The sequence below is a fragment of the Styela clava genome, chromosome 9, assembly GCF_964204865.1.
Source record: "Styela clava chromosome 9, kaStyClav1.hap1.2, whole genome shotgun sequence".
NCBI lineage: Eukaryota > Metazoa > Chordata > Ascidiacea > Stolidobranchia > Styelidae > Styela > Styela clava.
In genome coordinates this window covers 22377032-22384114 of record NC_135258.1, presented here as the reverse complement: position 1 = coordinate 22384114, position 7083 = coordinate 22377032, and positions in this window count along the sequence as shown.

The window sequence follows — 7083 nt, the reverse complement described above, 5'->3', positions numbered from 1 at the left end:
GATATACACTATGCAGAGAACAAACTTACAAGAAAAGATGTGAGTTTAGCTTTTTTATTTAGACCGTAACTTCCTGTACGCTGATGAGGGAGAAATTTAATGCTTCCACACAACGATAGTAAAGTTTCGTTTGTTTAAGAATCACTCATTACTCGATCACAAGGTCATATCTGTAGGTTAGTATAGATATCTTTCAAGTACAATATCTTAGATATATTTTGTTTCAGACTATTTTGAAATCAGGAATTTTCATTCGTATTTTATTGCAAATTGTCACCATTGATTTTCTTTATCATATATTTATATTATGTTACGACTTAGCGACGAACTTATGTACGAAGTTATTAATTCGTTTAAACTAGTGCATATTTGAATTATTGTGATTTATTCCAAACACATTACGGTTATATGATAGTATATACTCAATCGCGTTACTGTGCGAAAATAATTTAATCCTGGGAAGTTGTTTTTGTTCGAACCAAAGGCTACGAGGCCAGCCTACATTAAACTCAGTAAAACAGTAGTCGAGGCTTCTATCGCAAACTTGAAAATATATTTCTCTTCCAAAACCTATCCGTTCCTCAACGTACTTCGAGTTTGTAGACAGCAAATAATGTGCCAAGCCTATAACAAAATAGAAAATAATGAATAGATTTGATAAAAAAAAAATGTTTGCCAAAAATAATAAGAAAACTCAATAAATAATATTTCAGATCACCGCTAACCCAGTATAAGTATATTATGAACATCGTAGAACAACTTTATTAAGATAAGAATTCAATATAGCATTTTATTATATCTCATTATATCTTATTATTTTGTTAAACTTATCTTGGTAAATAAATATGATTTGGTTTTTAATTGCATCAGTTTCTATGCCTCACAGAGATTAGATTATTTTCTTGAATTATCTTTTTGTGTCAATTTACGTTGTTTCAATTTTTAATTGATATCGAACTGTGAAGTTTTGCATTTCCAATAAAGTATTAAAATGTCTTTAATGCATCCTATTATCTTAAATATTCAGCAAATGTCTTCAATTAGACTTCTGTGGTAAGGATGATCGACTTGAACAACTTGTTAGATCACCTAATGGCACCTTCTTCAAATAGATACTTTTTGTTATATTCTTTATACAAACTCGCCACAAGCTGGCGAACATTGAGATTTTCGTGGTAAATTATCACTAGCTATTTGGTCTTGCTGCAGATATTTTGCGAGCGTGAAAATTTCCGATTCTACAGGCACATATATAACGCGAGTAATCGTACCATCGATATCTCTCTGCTTAGATTATTTTTAATTCTTCATCTTCTTGTGAATATCTGCTTTATGACATCATAATGAGTGAGACAAAACATAATATAACATGTGTTCTTTTTATTCCAGAATCTAGAAAACAAGCGATACACTGAAAGGACAGCTCCATCTACCCTATTTTTCGACGACTGTGGAGTCTGAACAAGATATAAAACTCTTATGATAGAGAAGATCAACAATATAAACAGAGAGGAAAAGGATAATAAAGTATGTGAGTTCAGCTTTCTAATTAGTCTTCTTTAAACCTTTCGGGAAGCTGATAAAGAAAGCTTTTCATCCGTTTCATCGGAGACTTTTGACAACCCGCCTAATATGCAAGGAATAATAAACTAAACGATTTATTATTGTTAATCACAAACAAAATGACCCGGCTTCTTGTTTGTGCCTCAGCTTGATGTGACATAGAATTCGCCTTAGAACTGGTTCATTGGGAAGGTTATCTGCTAAAACAATAAACATAATCAGCACATAACATATTGACATAAAAGTATATACAGATTGTAATCATACATAATATAAGTATATACATATTACATACCGTATGTTCTGAATCTTCACGCAATACAGCCATGCGAAGTATACTTCAAAGTAACTTTAATTCAGCTTGTATGACTAAAGTAGCAAATCTGCAGTGTTAGCCTACTATGCTAATTTGCTTATTATACAGTCCCAACCTGCAGTCGAGAATTGTGTTTTATTCGCAATTGAGAATAAGTTATAACATTATACATACATATTGTATACTTTCCTCTCACTCAAGAATACTACAACCAATAATGAACACCAAAACACTGACTTACACCGAATACTAAGCCAGACTGAACCAAATAGTCTGATCCGCGCGCTTTCAATTTTGCAATTATCGAGATTGATTGCTAAACTATCAAAATACCACTTTGTTCCGTCAGATACGCCCACATTGGCTGCGTAATACGTCAAACGTCTTCATCGATAACATACCTCAGCCATTATCAAGCGATGTTCCGCGGAACACTGGTGTTTCGCGAGGGGCATTCAGGTGTTTCTTGGTCCTGGCACCTTTCTATTTGCAAGACCGTTAATTCCTGCCTGTTTTGAGAAACAATTGAAACGAGGTTCTGCCGCTGTCTATTTTCGCTTTTAATTAAAGTCACAGCAGAGTGCCCATGTCACTGTGCACAGAGCCATGGAGATGCAAATGACAAGATAATTTTTGATGGATTTTGCACCGATGATGGAATTGAGTTATAGAGATATATGATTGTATAGAGTTATGATTGAGTTATAAGCAGATAGCCAAAACTCGTCCAAACTTGTTTTTCTGTTAGCCTAAATTATTGCGCACGCCAACATGGTGGAAGTTGGACAGCTTGTTTACAAATACATTATGACATAACAGTGCAATTACGACGTGACAATCGCCCTTATTCAATCGTATGCAAATGCAGTAATATTACCAGTCTAATACTCAGGTTTTACAGGATTGCCCGTTGTATGCATGCCTTGGTGTATAACCAATAGCTCTTTTTCTAAAATTTGAAAAAGATCCGCGGCAGAACTGATAATATCTTGCGCCACACTAGTGTGCCCCGGCATACAGTTTGAGAAACGCTGCTGTATTTGCACCGCAGGTGCGCGATAATTTCCGCTCATCACGGATGCTCAGTCAGCGCATATGGCAATCGCCGTGGTTTCGACGATGGATGCAATAGCTGCAATTGTAGATGCATCCCCACTCTCCTTGAGGCGCACGAGCTCGTTGAAATGTTCCAGCGACTTCCCATCATGATCCACCGTCCGAAGACAAATCGCCCAGCATTGACTAGGATTTGACGATCGTGATCGATTGCAACCTGACACTGGACGCAAATTCCAATCTGTTCCTGAACTTCTTCAGCCATAGCTAGACTCTTTCCTTGCGCGATTTTTCGGCATTATCGGACTCTTCGATCTCATCATGACCCCTGACCTATACGCCATTGTATGCGTACAAAATAATCGGTGAAATTTTAGAAGCATTTTTGAATATTCTATGTTTAGGGAGACAACGGAAAATTGTTCAGCATGTTTTATACGCCTTTAACTTCCACTTCCTATAGTCTCCATAGTTTTATCTAGAGGTAGCCAACAGCATATGATCTGCACTGCTATCGTGCTTCCCCAGTCCACGGTTAGTTTCCACAGGCTTCGATCACGAAAACAATCCGCCAAATGCAAATGCAGGCTCCGGTTTTTCCGTAGAAGTACTGACATTTTTGTAAGGGTAGAATATACTATCTGCGAGTACAATTATATTCCCTTTCTCTCTGTTTAGTTTTTTTAAATTTTATATATGCAACTGCTAATATATTGGCATTGGAGTGAAATAAAACATATAATCTGTGTTTTATTCCATTCCAAATACCTAGCGATACACACGAAAGAGCCACCGTTTAGCTAGATTCTCGGATACGTATATGAAGTCGAAGAAAGCTGTACCATTTTTAAGTATGAGGCTTGGCTCCGTTTTAGCCTGACTATATAATCTATTCACGTATTTTCCCAATTTTTGACTTTACAAGATGAATGCTTCGTAACTCACTTTTTGTCCTGCCAATAACGCTTCTTTGGTTAGTGGTGTTGTATGACAGCTGACAGAATGTATGTCGTATGTTGCTATGGCGCGCGGGCCGTAATTTGCCATGTGAGATCTAGATTTTAGATTCCAAATTTTACTAGATTGTGAACAAAATATCTAGATCTAGCTACAATACACCTCCAGCGACAGCCCCAATGTAGGGTAGTAAGTTGTGAATATTAGACTTTGAAAAAATATATTTGAATGGTTAGTAAAATCGACTAACTTCCCTCTCATTTATTATCGTTTTCAATCACCTGAATTCGCTACACTATCGGTTCTGTATGACGACATAATGAAGAAGTCGGAACGAATAAATTTTAGTTTCATTCAAGATAAACAGCGATATCCAAACTAGAGATGTACCGATACCACTTTTGTCGCCGATACCGATACCGATCCGATACCAGCTAAAAACGCCGATACCGATACGCCGATACTACAGAAAGGCGATATTATCGATATTCCGATACCGATACTATGTAATTATTACTTAATTAAGGGTGTTGTGTACGGCAGACGGGTTAAAACAATGGTCTTTGAGCGTTGTTCTCAGTACACATCATTTCAGATCGAAAAAAAGATATATCACATAATATGTTTGGTGTTTACTTTAATTGATTAAGATAAATTATACAGTAACGCTAATAATCTCGGTGTTCAATTAGAAAACTCATAAGCCGGGATGTCCAATTTGAATTTAATGTTAATATCGCGACCTTCGAATATCGTTATTCGTGTTTAAAAGAATAACGAATAGCACCCACATATTCTTGCGCCGCCGTCCTACGTTCAAATTAAAAGCATTTTACAAATATTTCATTTCGTGGCTAATCGTAATCGTCGACGCAATAAGTCAAAGCCAACCTGAAAGAATATCAATCAGCACCGACAAAAAGAAGGCCTACTTATAACCGTCGAGGATGTTTTTTTACTTCACTATTTTATAATATTTTACAATTGCTATCATATATTTTGAGACAGTCTAGGACTAGGCGGTCATGTCTATATATCTATAAAGAAATTGTGTAGTTAAACAAAATTAAAAATAATACCTGCGTAGAGGAATTATTGTGTCGGAATTTAGTTTATCAATGTCGACAGACTAAATGACACTCGTACTCGTACGACAAACAGTCAGAATTTATACCCGTGCCAAAAGTCTATGTGCCGTTAATAAGAACCCCAATTCCACTGTATGATTTAAAAATGGGCTCCCAGTTGGTTTTGTTATATGCTGTGTTGATATATTTCTTCGTTATTACTATGTAATATTAAAAATGTCAATATAAAAATTTGACAACGAAAATAGCCAAATTAGTTGGGCTAGTTTGGCTGATAAATAGCGCTAAAAACAATCCTATGCTCTCGCGGAGGTGGGGACATGTATGGCTCATAGCTCACGATTTATCCAGACAAAAAATAAATTAAAAAGTAGTATTCCAACTAATCTTTTAAAACATTCTGGGCCATATCAAAAAGATAAATATATCGGAAATATCGGCCTTAATCTAACCGATACCGATACATAGCCGATACCGAAAAAATGGCCGATATTACCGATACATCGGTACATCTCTAATCCAAACTAGCGACCGCTCGTCTACGCATTACCTCACAAGTGTGAAGTCCAAAAACATGGATTCCTACAAGGAGGAGAAGAAGTCCAAGAAGATATACACTACGGAGAACAAACTTACAATAAAAGATGTGAGTTTAGCTTTTTTATTTAGGCCGTAACTTACTGTACGCTGATAAGGGAGAAATTTATTGCTTTCACACAACGATAGTAATGTTTCGTTTGTTTTAGAATCGCTCAATACTTGAATACAAACTCATATCTGCAGGTTAGCATATATATCCTTCAAGTGCAATATCTTAGATATGTTTTATTTCAGACTGAACTTAAAACACATTACGGTTATATGGTAGTATCCACTCAAATGCGTTACTGTGCGAAAATAATTTAATCCTGGGAAGTTGTTTTTGTTCGAACCAAGGGCTACGAGGCCAGCCTACATTAAACTCTAACAAAAACAGTAGTCGAGGCTTCTATCGCAAACTTGAAAATATATTTCTCTACCAAAACCTATCCGTTCCTCAACGTACTTCGAGTTTGTAGACAGCAAATATTGAGCCAAGCCTATAACAAAATAGAAATAAATGAATAGATTTGATAAAAAAAAATGTTTGCCAAAAATGATAAGAAAACTCAATAAATAATATTTCAGATCACCGCTAACCCAATATAAGTATATTATGAACATCGTAGAACAACTTTATTGAGATAAGAATTCAATATAGCATTTTATTATATAAAAGTTCAAAAGATTTCTAAAAAAACATTTGACAATTCATAGAAATCCTATTTGAGCTGGGCCATTCCACTACCCAATACGAAGTTATTCTCGCCAACTCACAGTAAATGTATGGTAAACTTTCGTATTGGATTGCGTTTCTACATTAAAATCAATATCATTCCAGGCAACCTTGCAAGGTCTCAGTGATAGACTATTGCACCTCGAACAACATCCCAGTATTATTAGTCAAAGGTATTTTTTTAAATTCAATTCCATTAATCCCATAATCTCGTACCTTGAGATTCTGTCCCAATGGCATTAAAATTAGAATCGGTGTAATTTGTTGATAAACAGTTTTGATAAAAGTTTTTTTAATTATTTGTTATAAGTAGGGCTGGGCATTTCGAATCGAATATTCGAATCGAATCGAATAGTAAATTATTCGAATCGATTCAGAGCTAAATTTCGAATAGCCGCCATCTTGTTTTTATCTTTCCGCTAATGGTCGAGGTGAATTCCCCAATTTTATTTTCATTGGAGTCATATCTTTTCAACGAAATTCTAACATATGACTATTTTCTGTAGTGAGTTATTGATAAAACGTGTTTGTTATTCTGTGTGAGCGCTCAGTAATCTATCTGGGTGATTTATTCTATGTCTTCGGTAATTCATTTGTTGAGAGGACCAATTACTATAATAAAATCGCTTACAATTATATATTTTCAAGTATTCGAGATTCGATTCGATTCGAAAAATATTATTCGATTCGATTCTGAAATCACAAGGTATTCGAAAATGCCCAGCCCTAGTTATAAGGTAATCACACAGTACACAGAAGGTTAAACTTATCTTTGTAATTAAATATGA